We start from the raw sequence: 17,565 nt of genomic DNA, 5'->3' as shown, positions 1-17,565 counted from the left end.
CTTTAAAACAGCGCAAGAACACGTAGTCGTCGCACAAAGCGAATAGCGTAACGAGTGGGACGTCCAATGCTCCAAACCATTACAAAAGCTTGTTCTTGTTCAGTAATTAACTGTGGCGCATACCCACTTCAGGCATAATTCCTCATCGTCGTCAGTTACTGCATGAAAAATTGGCACAAAGTTCCTCGCAATAGTTTAGCGGATACCACGCTTCTCAGATGAATGACGAAAAATAGCATAGCGAATGCCGGCCTACTACCCAAACATTTTATTAATAATGCCGTAGTGGGCATCAAGCAAGTGTGTTTGCAGTAGTTACCCAATGAGTGTTTAGAAAAGGCTCTGAAAGGCCGCTCTTCTATATAGCTTTCGTTGTTACCGTCTTCCGCGCAGGCCTGGCGTTTTTTTTTTTTTTTTGATATACTCACTTCTCTAACGACATGGCGGTGCAAAACTTTCGGTATTACAATTTTTTTGTTGTTGTTACAGTTGTCATTCTGAACGCATTGTGCCCCACCGTGGTGGTCTAGTGGCTAAGGTACTCGGCTGCTGACCCGCAGGACGCGGGCTCGAATCCCGGCTGTGGCGGCTGCATTTCCGATGGAGGCGGGAATGTTGTAGGCCTGTGTGCTCACATTTGGGTGCACTTTAAAGAACCCCACGTGGTCGAAATCATCGGAGCCCTCTTGTACGGTGTCTCTCATAATCATAGGGTGGTTTTGGGACGTTAAACCCCACATATTAATAAATCGGAACGCATTGTCGTGCGCCTAAATTTATCATCGCTTGACCAACGAGCCATCACTGAAATGCAACCACTGAAAGATACTCGACTGCGTACAAAAATGGGCATGTCCGTGCTGGTTGGTTATGCATTGATGCTACTTTAGCTCAAACATCTGTTACATATGGGACGAAAAATAGCGACGCACGCAAACGCCAACCTCCAACTGAATATACTGTTCAGGCATGTATTTTATAATAGCAACCAAACTTCCAACTGAGTATTTACTGTTCAGGCATGTATTTTATAATAGGAATCACGCCTGCTTTACTCCGCTTCCACAAATCACGACAGCCTAAAGTGTTAGTGAGCTTACAAGATAAAAATCATTGGTTACATGCACAATTAAAACGAGCACATAATTCCTCTATAGCACTGTCACATGCTGTGTTTAGCAAGCACAATTATTTCTTTGACAGGGTAACGGACGGCATAGATACACTGGTGATCATTGGCCTTCTCTGCTGCACTACTATATAATTATCTCTTATGTTCCTTAATCACGGCATGAGAGATGAAAACTGCACATTTTTCAAACTCCGACGTACATCCTCTGCTTCGACAATGCGTCGCCACTTGACCCTGTAAACCGCCCCGGATATCATACGAATGCTCCCTGGGCCGGTCGTTCAGGTAACTCCCGGTCAGTCCCACATATCTGGTACCGCATGTCAAAGGCAAAGAATAGACAGCAGCTTCTGCGCATTCAGCTAAGCGTACCGAGCCCCCTTTCTTATTTTGCGGTGGTATAGCACAGCCGGTAGACAAATCACGGGGAAAATTTCTGTCATTCGTTTATGATCAGTAGCGGGAATACGGCCTCATCACGCATATTTATTATAACTACAGCGAAAAGCTCACTAAATTGTACTGCATGTTCAGTACATCAATAAATGTATAAGAAAGCATAAAAGCGCAAAGCCAGCTCGTAACCATTGAACATACGTATTACGGCAGCCGTTGCATACCAGCTATTTTATTTATATGCTCTTCCAGTCATTGCAGAAATGCGTGCATGTTGTCTTCCTACCCCCATTTTTTTCTCTCTTGTACAGCGGAGTTCTTGCACAGCACTGATTCGTCGTCGTGGACCAAAGAAAAGTCACAGCTTTACCGCAAGGATAAAGCTATGAATGCGATAGCAACAAATTGTAATGTTATGAGAAGAGAAGCTGGCAGCTAATCCTTGCCTTTGGTATTTGATCTCATGCAACTCTACATAACGCTGGTACCAGGGACACTTTTCGTGGAGTTTCTTCGCGTTAAGAGCGCAGCAAGTAGAACGTTATAGCCTACTAGCCACCCGCCGCTGATGGCTGCCGCGATAGCATTCCAGCACCACCCACCTACCCCCTCGCGCCTTTTCATGTCCGTTAAAGACAGGTGGGGCGTTTCCTTTCTACCTGAGCATTCGACAGCCGGTCTATAGCAGGCGGGGCGCTCTTGTCGCATATGCACCCTCCGAGTCACGGAGTTGGGCCAGCTTGTTTTATTTCTGCGTCAGCCGCATTAGTCACCCTTGTTAGCGCTATTACTCGCGGGTAGAACGTACGATGCGCTGGTGAATCTTATCAATGTGGACTTCATAGGAACATGACGGCAAAGGCGACGACAAAAACCCGTAGTGACTGTCCAGATAAATGCTGTCGCAATAAAGAGCAGGAGGAGGAAAGGCTAAGCGGAATGACAGGGAGGTTAGGCAGCTCTTAGAGCTATCGCAATGAAATTATCTGGCGGGTATGTGCCAGAGGCATTGTGCAGACCCCACTGCCGAGTACAGCAGCTGCAGGCGTTAAACAAAAAACCCTACTTGGTGAAACGGAGAGAAAGTAGGAAGGGTGGAGATGAGACGCGGTGAGACGGAAGAAAAGAAATAAATGAAATGAAATCGAGGAAAAACTCGTTGGTCGCGTACAATAACGATTATCATCATGAGTGCTCTAACTCAGCCGGCACGCGCCCATTTCTGTTCCACTTCCAGAGCGTCATCTTAAGTTTCACAAGCAGAACATGCGGGCCGATTTGTCCGGCGTGGGATGCAATCATTTGGATGGGTGAGAGATAGTGAGCCTAGAAAGAGAAACATAGATGTAATGAGAAATAAAGGGTGAAAAGGAAGACAGAAAAAAAGAGAGAGATATAGAAACAGAAACAAAATGGAGATATAAGAGACAGTGGGCAAGACAAAAAGAGAAAGAAAGAAGGATAAAAAAGAAAGAAATATAAAAAATACAAACAAAAGATACAATATAAATGCAGAGAAAGAGAAAGGAAGAGAAAGCAAGAGAGAAATAATTGAGGCAGCTTCGCACTAGGGGTGCCAAGCCTGAAGGAAGTGCGCAGCCTGCTTTGTTTTTCTTCATTTTTAGGGGCGAAGCTCCTCTTTGGCTAACCATGTCCTGCGTCAGGCGTAACCGGCCAGCCGGACAGACAGACAGACACAGACGAATGGACGCTTCGCCCCACTCTCCATTAATTCCGTGCAGGGGTATGCTGTGATTTCTTTCTTCTTCTAATTTTCTGTTTTTCCTGTCTTTATTTCTATTTATTTTTTCGTGTCGACATTTTTTTTTGCTCTTTCTATTCTCCCCATTTCTCTATCTTTGTATTTCACGCTTGCCTCCTTTTTTTTCTTCTAGCTTTGTTGCTTACGTTTATAAGTGATCATGTGATGCTCATAAGAGCGCGCGCTCAATATGCTACACATGGAGTGTAACGCCAAGCAACGGCGACAACACACGACAACAACCTTGACCTTTAAGTCAGAGAAAAAAAAAAGAAGGCTGCCCATCTCCACTCTTCCTCCGGGCTTCCCACCACTATTCCGAACATGCCTTACTTTTTTTTTTTTTTTTTTTTTACAGCGGAGCTGTTGAGGTTAATTCGTGGGGAACAGTCATCCGCAGCGCAACTGTGAGAGCAAAGCCTGACGAGAGGGAAATTATGGATAAAGCCATGATTAAGACGACTTCATCTCAATTCTAAATTTATCCCTTCATATTTACCGCGGATTTCAGGGCCAATCTCCCGTTGTGGGTAAGAGCCAACAATCAAACGTCAAGCAATCAAGCAAGACGACGACGAAAGCGAAAATCGCAGAGAGCACGCGGCCTGAGGTGGCCACGAGCTCTGGTGTCACCCACCCCGCAGGGCTAACGGCGTCGTGAGGCGGCCAGCGGTGGTCGCTGAAGGTGGGCATTAAGGCAGGTCAACGAGGAGAAGGTGGTTCGGGGTGCTGTGCTGCTGCCATCAGATCGCCGCCCTAGCGCCTTTTCTCGTTGCCAGCAGCCATGAATCAAGCCGAGGACTTCACCAGCTCCATGTACCAGCGGAGCGCTTTCCACGGCTACTTCCAGCACCAGCAGTCCGACACATACCGCAGCGGCATCCGACCACCTCATTTGGAGGCCGGCAACTCGACGCACGTCCTCATGGGACTGAACGCCGTGCCACTGCTCGTTATCATGAGTTTGGTGGCCTTCACGACGCTGCGCCGCCGGCTGCTCAAAGCCGTGCACCACTGCCTCGCCCTGTACTTTCCGCGCACCCTCGGTAAAAAAGAATCCCACCGGACCGCAAAGAAGGCACTCAACAAGTCACTGCCCAGGGCGCTCAGGAAAAAGGTCTCCAAAAGGCACCCCGAGACGCCGCTGGACGTGGTGGCTGAAACGCGTACGCAGCCCGACGGCGCAGAAGGAGAGGCAGCAGACTTGGTATCCCCTGCTGCTGCCCACAACGTAGCGGAAGGCCCTGACGGTGACGAGGACCTGCTGGACTACGAGATCATCCACACAGGTGACGCCTTCGTCGATAACGAGAACCATGCGAACTGACGCCTGATAACCCTGGCGGTAAATTTGTTAACGAGCTCGCATGTTGAAGCGAAGCCAGCGAAGCGGGGACGTGAAAAGTCGACCAGAGTGAAATTAATAAAATGTTCACTATGATTTCTCTCAATATTGTCCATAATTTTCGTTTTAGAGTGTACAATTGGCAACACCATCGCTTAGAGCAAATTCACCGGGTTATATTTCTTCTTTCATGCGGCGCGAGCCAGCGCTAACCGAAAAAAAAAAAGGCGAAACTACGGAGGGAGAGACGCGTCGTCATCGCCATGAGCTGATAACGCTCCTTTTTTTTTTTTTTTTTTTTTTGGTAGAGTAGGCGCAGCTCGGTTCTCCTCGCCCACTTTCGTTCGTTACCGTTGATTCGTCGCTCGGGCGGGCAGCACCGCAGCACGCTGCCGATTGTTTGGAAAGTACTGAAAGTTCGTAACGCGTCGTTTGCGCCTTCGTCTTGCTGTCTCGCCGATGTACCCTCGCAGGCCGGTCGCGACGCACTACAAAGCGTTCGAACAGAGCCCTGGGGCGCCGCAGTGGACGACGACACACTATTGCCATGAGCAGAAGCGACCGCACGACAGCTTCCTCTGCCGACTGCTCGACGGCGACTGAGAAAGTCGCGAAAGACAAGATGGCGTCCGGTAGAGGCGGGGCACGGCCGAGAGCCAGACAGCAGCCGAAGACTGGCAACGGAAAAACTTGGACGAGCAGTGCTCAACGCGGCGGCGAAGGCAAGTTTGCAAAATGCTCTGTAGCGTCGTCTGCTTCTCCGGTCCCTTCGAGAAGCGACAAGACTGGTGCGTTCGACTCGTTGCTCAAGCGCGCTCAGCGAAGGCGAAGCAGCGGTAACGCGAGCGAGAAAGCTGTCGGCAAGCATGACACGCGTGGCGACGTTGCCGATGATGACTGCGGCCGCCCGGTTGAGTTAGACGACGCGACCGACGACACCAAGAAGCCGAAGCATATTGAACCGCAGCCTTCTCGTGAGGACATTCCGCACGATTCAACGAGCTATGACGACGGGGAAAGTAAGAAGCTAGCGGCTGACCCAGTTGAGTATACGATACTTGCGAGGCCTGAAAGACAGCGCGCTGCGGCGGCCGAAGTAGCCGAAGGTCAGTTTACTTCCCCACCGCAAGGGACCACCTGCGAGGAGGAAAACTTCTCGCTATCAGCACGGGACATTCAGACGCCTTCGAGGGACTTGCGCTTCAGGGAAAGGACGCGCCGTTCTTCCGAGGCATCGTACGCGGATGCCGCAGGCGCATTCGTGCCCCCATGGCCGAGCCCGTCTCCCGAGAGATGCTTCTATCCGACCGACTGTCGCCGTCCCACGTTTGCGCCGGCTTCGCGCAGCGCACCCGGCTGCATCGCCGACGAACTGAACTGCTTGAAGAATACCGAAGTAGGTGCTCGCCCGGGCTTGCACTATTCAGAAGTGTACCGCCACCCAATGCCACCGCCGCCTTCGGTACCGCCCCCCGCAGTGCCACCGCCTTTCCCTGGTTTTGGCTACTTCGCCGACAGAGTCGGCAGACGCCGTACCCGCAGCTTCCCTCGCAGATTGCCCGAACGAAGGCTGTACGACGCCCACGGCAGGTGGATAGGGCAGGAGCGCCGGTCTCTGCAAGACTTTGACGAAGAAGCATGGTCGCTCAGCTTGCAGCATCAGCCGTGCAGGGAAGGTTTCTGCACCTACGCCGGCAGCGGCCGGGAACTGCAGCGCTCTTCTTGTGACGTGCCCCCTCGAGGTTACAGTCGGCGACACACCTGGTCCCACACGTCCCTCCATGAAGACGACATTGAGGACCTGCTCCCCCTGATAGACAAGCTGGCGGTGGATTACGCCAACTCCGACTCTTCTGCTGAAGGCGCGGTGCCCGAAGCCGCCGCGCACATGCCCGACGAAGGGTCTTGGTTTTCGGTGCTTCCCGAGACGACCGGGCCCGAGGACCGCTTCATATGGTCGCCGCGACGAGATTTGTATCGACCCCCTTCGGTGTGGTCTCCGATAAAGCCGAGGCTCGGTGCCAGTCCACAGGATCGCCACCGTGAATCACTGACGAGAGTGAAGTACCGCTTTAGAACCTACACCGAGAACATGGTCCAAGCGAGCACGGATGCCATTGTCGGTGGAAGGCGGTCCGTGTCCTGCGAGTTCCCGTACTTGGAAGACGCCTCGTCGTTCGCTGAAAGTAGTGGCGAGGCGCGCTGTCCTGGCTGGTCACCTTGGAGTACACAGCTGCCCACAGCTGACCTGCTCAACGTTTCGTAAGCAGTGAATTACCGCCGTGAATTATGAGAGTGCCAGCTGATACCGAGCCATGTTCTCTGAACGTCTCTGCATGTATGATCACTCGGTGAGTGAGACCAGCCCCCACATCATGTACACGCCCTTTTGGCATCGACTCAATTTTTTTTTCGCTCTTAAATTGTGGTAGAATGCGTATTTTTCCAGCACAGATTGTGTGGCTTACTGTAATTTTTGAAATAAATGACGTTGCTGAAAAATTGTGCACGTGTTTGTATTTATGCAGCGTGGTCAATTCCAGGGCAGGAGGGCCCTATGACCGTGCGTGTGCAACTCCAGAAAGGAAAAAGTCCGGCGTGCGAAAGCCATTGGGCAGCGAAGCACTCATCGTGCGAGTATGATTGGCTATCGAGATCACTTGGTGTGGTGTCGTTAATCTGCCGTGAGATTTGTGTGCGGTAGGGGACGGTAGTGCCGTAGTTTCTCGCCTTTTACTGTGTAATGGTATATATGTGCTCTCTTGCCTGTTGCGCCCGAGTGCGTATAACGCTAAAATATAGCAAACACATGTGCCGTTGCCTCGCAGCGAGCTAAGTTACCGCATTAAGTCTAAGAAAAAAAATATATCGCGAGTAAGTTAGTGCACTGTTTGCACCACTCGTGTAATTTAAGAATTGGGGAACCCTTATATAAGCTTCGCCTTAAAGGGCTGCGAGATCGAGCAGAGTCGCCGCCTGGCGGCAACTGGTCGAACAGGTGAAGTGTCGATTGCTCCGTGCGTCGTCTGCTAGCCTCGTCGTTTATGCGTGCGCGTACGTCATGCACGTTGTCAAAGTGTGGTTTGTGCGCTCATGTCAGCACGAGTGTAACTGTTTCTACGTATGCCTGAAACGATTTACGAAAGAATTTGGTCTTGCTCGGCTGCTAACGCATTGTAAAAAGATCGGCGAGTGCAACTTTCTAGAGTGCTGTTTATTGTCGTCGTACCCTCCATTCACCAGAATATTTTCAGAGTGAGGGCCGCCTTCTGTTTCAAGCACATCGGAAAACGCTCTTGGCATCCTCCCAAACATGAGGGATATTATGTGACGTGTGAATGCAGCATTTTATAGCGATTCGGTTGTTACAAAAAAAAAAAAAAAAAGGGCTCTAGGTCATGCACCAGCGCGCTGTTGGTAGGTGTACAACTACGGCACTGTAGTTTATCGATTATGCGAGGAGCCTTAGTTCTGTATCTGGTCGTGGTACCACTACATAGAAATATTACTATCACATAAACTGCGACACATTGGTACTTAAACTGTACTTAAAACAGTTACCCTGCGCAACCGTGGGCTTAGATTTAAAAACGCTTTAAAGGGCCCAAACGTTGAAAATTAATTCCGACGGCATGCCTTATACATATAATGTCGTACAATTTCACCAAAAATTTCATCTTTTTTACATTGTCTTCAACGTTTGTGGGGCATTGTTAGTGATCGACGGAAAGAACTGGAAATTTGTCCGCCTAAAAAAAAAAAAAAAGATTATGCTTGTCCCCTTAACCAGGCTTTTGTTGCAGCACTGTCATGCCTGTAATCCATCGACGAAAGGTTTCTGCTGAACTCTCATATAAGATTTTCAAGTTTTACTGGTGCAAAAACATGTGCGATCAGTGTAGTGCAAAGCGTCGTCAGCCATTAAGCTTTCCTGGCTATACTTATCGCCCCTCCGTGGTGGTCTAGTGGCTAAGGCACTCGGCTTCTTACCCGCAGGTCACGGGATCGAATCCCGGCTGAGGCGGCTGCTGCATTTCCGATGGAGGCGGAAATGTAGGCCCGTGTGCTCAGATTTGTGTGCGCGGTAAAGAACCTCAGATGGTCGAAATTTCCGGAGCCCTCCACTACGTCGTCTCTCATATTCATATCGCGGTTTTGGGACGTTAAACCCCACAAATCAATCTGACTAGACTTATCGACTGTCCCACATTTCATGGTGAACATAATGAGAAAAAAAAACAACAACAAAAAAAAACGCGTCTAAGGTGCGAACGGTGGTACTGAACCAATCGCACAGATATGCGGTCTTTCGACGATCTTTCTTTCTCTTTTTTTTGTAGTATGCAGATGACAAAAACGTAAATAAGTAGTTTAATCATTCTACAGCAGTACGTAGCAGGCGTAACACAAGCTAACCACGTGCAAACAACACAGCAAAGGCGTGATTCAGTGCGAAAGCGTGAAGACAGTCACCCAGTGCGAGCATCCATATGAAACGCAGAATGCGCTTTACACGCGGGTAATGTTAACGTTGCATAGGCGTCGTGCATCTATTCAGTAGATAAGAGCGTAGATGTTAACAGTACAACTAGTCAACGCATTTTGTTTGCCGACGATCGGCTCAGACCGCATGCAACGAAGCGCCGCTGCGTGCATTTGTATACGCGCCGCCGACCGCCTATCCACACTCGCGCGGGGACGGTACTGCCATCTACAGCCCGATCGCGCCGCGATTTGCCGATGTCTAGGCTTAGTGACACGCCTTCTCGTAATCTACGAAAGCTACGTATAAGGGTTGGTTGTATTCCGCGCATTTCTCTATTACCTGATTGGCAAGTAGTCTGTACGAAATCCTGCTTGGTCTCTTGGTTGACAGAACTCTGATGTCACGTTGGTTCTATTAGCTATTACAGGACTTGCAAAGTTACTGGCCGATCAGCTTACTGTTCGTTCTGTACTAACTATAAGTTACAAAAGTAATTGCTGGTTTCCACGTTGTTTTAAATAAAGGGAAACAAGTCGAATGGCCGAATAGTGGATAGATTTTCTAGAAACTACAAATTCGGCTGGAAAGTGCATTATAAATGATTGGCTGAAAATTACCGAGAAGTATTTGCATGTGTCACAAACGACTCCAATTTTCGGATCATCCGCGGGCCCCATCTTCCAAGGAAGGGCGCTTTTGTGTTTGGGAGGACGACATCCGGCGATTATAACGACCCAGCGTGGCGCCGGCTTGTCTTCCCTGCACCTGTACCGAAAGGAGCACCGGCGGTCTAAAAAAGGGAAGTTACCCCCAGATGGGACGGGAGCACGTGTGCGCCCCTGAAAAAGTTTCGACTGCATCGGAATGGGCAGTTGACGTACAGCCAGCAAGAAGTGCGGTCGTCAGTGTCGCGCGTCTCGCGTAGGCGGCGAGCATGGAGTGACCCGCGCAACGTATTGAGACGGCTGCGATTCCGGGCACCCTCGTCGTCTACCAAGCCGGCGAGACCTTCAGCGGCACCCGTCAACTCCCCTACGTGCACCAAGAGCTGGCCTGGTCCGTATTGAACTTTTTATTGTGACTTTTTTTGAACTGTTAAATTATAACGAGCTTTTTTATTATTTGTAGTTTTGTGCGCTGCGTCGCACTTAGAAATTCAAAAGCGCCACCATGATCATTCTGTAAATATTTCCTTGTACCCCTCTTTTATGATTTCCATATTGTTATTTTATTAACATTCCGCATATTTGTCTTTAGTCTGTATCTTTTGTAGTGTTTGTTTAGCATATTTTGTTATATAGCTGTACTTTCCATCGCGCGTATCAGTTTCCTCCTTTGTTATTTTTGTTAACCCCTGCCTTTGCCCTTGTTTGAATTAAATGCTAGTTCGTTTTGCATAAAATCTCCGTGTCTGCTCTATGAGTGCGTCCGTCGGGCCCACACATCACCACACGTGCAACCCCGCACGGGTCGACCGACCTGCAAATAAATTTGAAATGTGGCACTTCGAGACCTTTCAGGAGTCGCAGGCCGAAGCGTGGAAGCCTGCGAGTCTGCCGCACGTCGATGTTGGATCGGCGGGGCCTCACCCGAAGTGTGTGACAGCGTGTCCTGTACTAATAAAAGCTTCAGGATCTCCTGTGCAGAAACTACATCGTCTGTCGCACTAATTCGGAGCACCCGACTCTTTCTCTCGCCTCTGAGGCTCTTAATTTGTTTTGTTATCCACTGCATTACTAGACAAAAAGAGTACTGGACAGTTCCATATAGAGAACTGAAGTGCTAGAAATTATGTGGGAAAAAACCAAGATCTCACAATGAAGAAGCTGTAAGGGAAGGCTGGGAACCGGATAAATTTCAACAACGCAAACTTTTCTCAGTGAAGTGCCGCCGGTAGTATTGGCGTGGTCACTCTAAAGAAGACCACGTGACCAGGGTGGAGGGAAGGGGTCTCATGAGCGGAACAGCGATGCGTGGGATCTCGTGATGAAGCTTACGTACGACGGGCGATTCAAACAGTGTGTTGAGAGGGGAGCTGTCTGATGCCCCTGAAACGGCAGCAGGTATTCGCTGCCCCTAAACGGAAGCTACTCGTATTCGAAATTTCGAATTATCCGCAAATATCAATCAAGCAGCGTGGCCTAAAGTATGTCATCCACACCACCTGCACGCAGACAATCAATGACATAGGCGTGCGCACAAATTGAGAGGGGGGCAGGTGGCGGCCGCCCTTCTTGTAACAAACCTTTGCCCCCCCCCCCCTCCCCGACACATCACCGAAAGGGAATCCTCCACACGCCTATGATCGATTATATCGCACTGTCTCACACACTGGGTGAGGCCCCGCCGATCTAAAATCGACGTGCGGCAGACTCGCAGGCTTCCACTTTACGCTTCGGCCAGCGACGCCTGAAAGGCCTCGAAGTGGCACATCTCAAATGTACTTGCAGGTTGGTCGACCCGCGTGGGGTTGCACGTGTGGTGATGTATGGGCCCGACCGACGCACTCATAGAGCAGACACAGAGATTTGATTAAACACAAACGAGCATTTAATTAAAACAGGGGCAAAGACAGGTGATTACAAAAATCTGGCCTGGTCCATACGGACCAGGCCAGCTCTCGGTACACGTAGGGGAGTTGACGGGCACCGCTGAAGATCTCGCTGGCTTGGTAGACGACGAGGGTGCCCGGAATTGCAGCCGTCTCAATACTTAGAAGCGTGGCAGCTTGGGCTAGTTGGTATGGCATGACGATTGTTATAGCGCGAGAACAAAACGACGACACAGAGTCTTTCGTGTCCTTCTTGTCTCTGTGTCGTCGTTTTGTTCTCGCGCTATAACTATCGTCTCAATACGTTGCGCGGGTCCCTCCATGCTCGCCGCCTACGCGAGACTCGCGACACCGACGACCGCACTTCTTGCTGGCTGTACGTCAACTGCCCGTACCGATGCAGTCCAAACTTTTTCAGGGGCGTACGCGTGCTCCCGTCCCATCTGGAGGTAATTTCCTTTTTTTTTTTTGACCGCACGTGCCCCTTTCGGTACAGGTGCAGGTGAGACGAGGCGGCGCCATCGCTGGGTCTTTAGTCGCCGGATGTCGACCTCCCAACACAAAAGCACCCTTTCTTGGACAACAGGGCGCGCGGGCGAAACGAAAATTGCAGACGTTTGTGACACACACGCTTGGCTTTGCGCGACACGTAACGTTCAAGGAGCCGTAACATACAATTTCAGGCGTCAGATGCAACCTCACTCGATTGCTTGGCATGCCTTACATTTAGGAGCAGAGCTCCTTAGGGCCTACAGCCTTGTCCGGCGTCTGTAACAGCCCACAAAACCGGAACCGAACACCTGCACAACGAAAATGGAAACCGACTTTATGTGCACATAAAAAAAATCACAGCATGTCCACGGAGTGAATGATGATGAGTGGGGCGAAGCGCTGGAAGGTTTCATCGCTAAACCATGAATCATCCATGAAAATCGTCTACTACATCATCAAAGACGTGACAAACACTGCATATATTTCAACAAAACATTTTATTACTCATAAGTGGTAGCTGTACGTCGCTTCCGTTTCCCCTTCATTAAAAGGGCTTTCTGGTTGGTCAAGTGGTAGATCTACGATGGGGCGTAGTGCGATGTTTACAAGGACGAAGTATAGTGGGCAGTTTTTTAAAGGGGAACTATAGGCGGTAACGTACAAACAAGGGATTGATTTGATTTGATTGATATATGGTGTTTAACGTCCCAAAACCACCATATGAATATGAGAGACGCTGTAGTGGAGGGCTCCGGAAACTTCGACGACCTGGGGTTCTTTAACGTGCACCCAAATCTGAGCACACGGGCCTATAGCATTTTCGCCACCATCGAAAGCAAACAAGAAATTAACAAAGTGGGACAATCTATGGTTACATAACGCGTTTCTGGAATCAAGTACACGACCATTTTGCATTTAATATTGGCTACTTCTCAACGGTATTTGCTTTATGGTCGGTGAAGTGTTGGGTTGGGGATGGGACATAGTGGGATGTTTGCAAAAACGAAGTAGTGGGCAGTTGGCAAAGGAGGAACTATAGGTGCTCACGTACATACATACATACATACATACATACATACATACATACATACATACATACATACATACATACATACATACATACATACATACATACATACATACATACATACATACATACATACATACATACATACATACATACATACATACATACATACATACATACATACATACAAGGGATGGACAGGCCCACGCCTTTAGGAGCTTCGCCTCTAAAACGATATGACAGCACAATGCATGATCACCTGCGTCGTCCGTCTATCTATCTGTCCGTCCTTTTTACTAGTCGGCAACTTCAACGTAGACATTATGGACCTTATGACCTAGCTTCGCCCACGCGTCATCATTTACTTCGTGGAGATTCGTGGATTTTTTCTTTTCTTCTCGAGTGAAGTATATGAATTGCAGCCGTTACCTAGAAGTGATTTTGTTTCGAGAGCAAACATCGTACGAAGGCTCAAGGCTGCATTCAGCACCCTGCAACGTAGACAGTAAGTACTATGACGCGTTCAGCGCTCTTCCGGGCCCCGCCCAAGGTGACGAGTGACGATGCACTAAGTGGTTCTTAAGAGAGAAAGGAAGAGAAAAGTGAGCTCCGTAAACTTTCTGCTTCAGCGAGCGACACCTCAACAGTAGCTCACAAGGGATGGAGGTGAGGAGGGATTAAAAGGGTGGGAATAAAGGTGTAGAAAAGAGAAAGAGGCGTGAGGTGGTAAGCCAGAGAGAGCACTAGTCCTGATAACGTCGACGAAGGTAGCGTTGTCGTGCTGCCAACTGGCGGGGACGCTTGGCTGAGGCTTCACATCTTGGTTCGTCTCAAATCGTTAGTCTTCGACGTGCCGCTTCGAATGCTTCGTCGTGTACTCGTCAGCGTGCGATAATATCGATCGCCGATCTCAAAAGCATTACGTGATGACATGTTAAACAGCTGTACGTGACTAACACAAGTGGCGACAACGGCCTCTTTGTGGGAGAAGGAGAGCACCGATGATTGGTTGTAAAAGGCATGAGCTAGAACCGTGCAGCAACATACGTCTCTCGATGCGTCTTCGTAATGCATTGAACGTTCGCCTTACACCACCAGAGAATGTGCCCAAGTCGGGACGGGACGCTTTACGGCGTACGCGTTGGCAGTATACAGTCTGGGCTTGCGTTTCGAAAGCGATATTGTGAAGCGCTTGGTGGTTTTTCTCATGTGTTCTTTTTTAACGAGTGGAAATGACGACCAGCTTTAACATAAACATGCACGGGCTTTTGAACCAGAATATCAGAGAAAGTTTTAAGACCGACCCACCGCAACGACTTCGCGTTTAGCTATACCCTACCCTTGCCAGGTTACAACATTGGCCTTTTGTCACGTTCTAGATCTTCGCCCGCCCGAATTATTCGAAATTTTGTATGTTAGCTATTCGAAAGTGAGATCGAGTTGATCTATCAGGTATGATTCGATTCGCCGACTCGAATATTCGCCCGCTCCCATTGTTTACTAACCCGCCAAATGGCGCGAAGGCACTAAGGGTGCTAGAGTAACTGTATATGCTACCTTTAGGTAGCGGAGTAGCGGATTTGTTTTCTAACGCCGGTAGCAACCACGCACTGCAGAGAAGCTGGTGCACAGGCCGGACTGCCGAAAGTGATCGAAGTCATGCATCTGGAATCTATAAAATGACTGTCGTTCGCTCTGTAGCTCGTTCACTACAAACTGGTGTTTTTATTTGCTTCATATTCCGGTTCTTAAGCTTCGACAGCAAAGTATATATTCGCGTGAATTCGGCGCCATTTTCAAAAAAAAAAAAAAAAACGTTCTGAAATAATCAATGCTGTAGGCTTAGCAGGATGCCCTTTGAATCTCGGATGACCTACATTTTGTGTTTGGGAGTTGTTGCTTATCTCCCATAGCTGGCGCAACTTGACCATGTGTATAGTGGTGGTGCGTGTCCAAAAGAGTAGACTGTTGGGCCAGCTGGTACTTTGACAGACAAACAATCGCGAGAGCGCAACTAAACACAAGACACAAGAAGTGTCTCCGTCTGTTTTTTTCTTGTGTGTTGTGTTCTGTTGCGCTCTCGTGACAGTTTCTATGTCAGTGCATGTTATTTCGCACTACGCTACCTACGCCTTCGCGTTTTGCGTTGCCGGACAGACTGAAAATGCTTTCAAACTCCCATGGCACAGTCCCGAAAGCACGTGTTTCTTCTTTCTTGGTCGGCCTTTGACACACCAGGCATGTCGGCTGGCGATCGGCGACACGCTTGGTCGATCGGCGCCAGGCTTAAGCAAGTCACCCGCAAAAACAGAGCATGGCTTGGCCGCGTAAGTATGGTTGCTAACCAGGCAAGATGACGGACCTATGCGCTACTCTGCTCCCAGAGGGAGTATATACAGTTACTCTAAAGGGCGCGTTTGGGTGCGTCGTTCATTTTCCGTCGTAGCTCACGGGGAAGGTGGTTGCGCGCCAGAAGGCGCGATCGTCCGTGGACGCGTGGATATATCTAGAGGGGCTCAACAAATGCCTCACAGCTTTGTAACTTGTTCGCTTTGATGCTACACTGCGCCGTGCTCCCTACCGGGCTGCAGAAATCGGGTGCCCTTTTCCTCTTCTAGCCATTACTACCACCAGGTCACTTCACTGACTGCAGTGAAAGCACTTCTCGAAGTAGCGAGTTGCTCGCCTTTCTTCGTGTAAAAATTCCAGTTTGTTGCTGTCACATTCGTTGCTTCGCCCTTGCGGTGAAGCTGTTACTCTTTTCCTAATTAGAGGAAACTGGTGATCGAGTAAAAATGAATAATTGTGTCCCTTCCTATACGAAGAGCCCCTTGCCGCTTTTAGATTCCAGAAACGCGGCCGTCAGTGATTTCTGCAGGTTCACAAAACATGTCCAGTTAATCAGGCGGAATCGAAATAGAGACGCTGAAGGGCGCGACCCCTCCTCGCTGCTGTGGGAGTCGGCATCCCCGTTCACTGGCTGTCACCTCATGCATCAGGAATGAGGAGGCGGGCACCTTCTTCTAAGCTGCCTTGCAGTACGTCACACACAAGGGGCCCCTGCTCCGGACATCTCCAGATTCCGGCTGAAGGATCTCCCCAAACCAGGCACTAGGTAGCCTGCAAATGTGCTTGCTAAACTATTTTCCGGTAGTGCGCTCTCTCGTCTAGAGCAATATACACATCTTTGCCTCTTTACACCCCCGATGATCAAGTTCTATGCTAAGTGCCCCATCTCCTGTGCAACTTATAAGTGTGGCAGCTTGGGCTAGTTGGTATGGCATGACGATAGTAATAGCGAGAGAACAGAACGACGACACAGAAACGTGTCCTTCTTGTCTCTGCGTCGTCGTTCTGTTCTCGAGCTATAGCTATCCTCCTGCGCAAGGTGCGGCGAGATCTCAAAACAGTTCCTCTGCACATTTCCTGCACCGACACGGGAGCCCGCCGTCATGGTGATCGCCACGTGCCTACTGTATTCCAGACAATACGGACTCCGAGTCCCTTCCCCATCGGTCCCAGAAGACGGGCTAAACCACTCTTTCGGCCCGCGGCCTCACCGTCGCGTGACCGTCCACATCCGGTTGGGGGAGTCCGTAGCTGGGCTGTGGGCCACGGGGGCCAACAATGCCGAAAACATTTTCACGAACCCCCCGCCCCCGTCCTTGGCGGCAGGCCGCGCGCTCGGACGAGTAGGGGTGTCAACAAGACAGGTTTCTTTCTTTTTTTTTTTTTTTTGGAGCGCTTCGAACTTTTTTGCGGGCTCTCTTTGAAGACGCGCGTGCGGCAACGTTTGCGGTTGGAACTGCCCTCGGCCCGGGATTTATCTCTCCCGTTTCTGATCGCGCGTATGGGGCAAGCGGACGGGCCACGGACGTTCTTACTGTCACGTGAATAGGTCGTCCGCGGGTCGGTCCGTTGTCTGTATACACGGACCTGCTCTACTCAGCACCCCCCCCCCCCCTTACAGGCCTATCCTGCTGGACTATGTGGTCGGCTTCTGCAAGCCTCTGCCCGTGCCCTCGGCATCTGTCCGTCTCAAATGACGGCCCTCCTCCAAGGCTCATTCATGAATCTACTCTTATTCTGCCTTCTACTTCACCTCTTCTCTAGAACGATAAGCCGTGCTTCGCGATGGACTGCAGCAATGAGCGCTATTTCTTCTCCTGAACAATAAGTACGCAGGGGAGATAGCTTCGCCGAATGGCCACGTCACCCTGGCTCTCGGAGTCTCGTTTCATCCACGCGTTCCCTGTCTGCGCAAGCTGTCTCTAAAAAAAAAAAAAACTCCGTGTATAAAAATAAGTTCTATAGGAAAAGCACATGGTGGCAGTAGTTAATTTCGAACCGATGCCTTGATGTAGATAAGCCAAG

Source organism: Rhipicephalus microplus, chromosome 2, assembly GCF_043290135.1.
Source record: "Rhipicephalus microplus isolate Deutch F79 chromosome 2, USDA_Rmic, whole genome shotgun sequence".
In the NCBI taxonomy this organism is placed as follows: domain Eukaryota; kingdom Metazoa; phylum Arthropoda; class Arachnida; order Ixodida; family Ixodidae; genus Rhipicephalus; species Rhipicephalus microplus.
Note: the sequence above shows the minus strand (reverse complement) of the source record.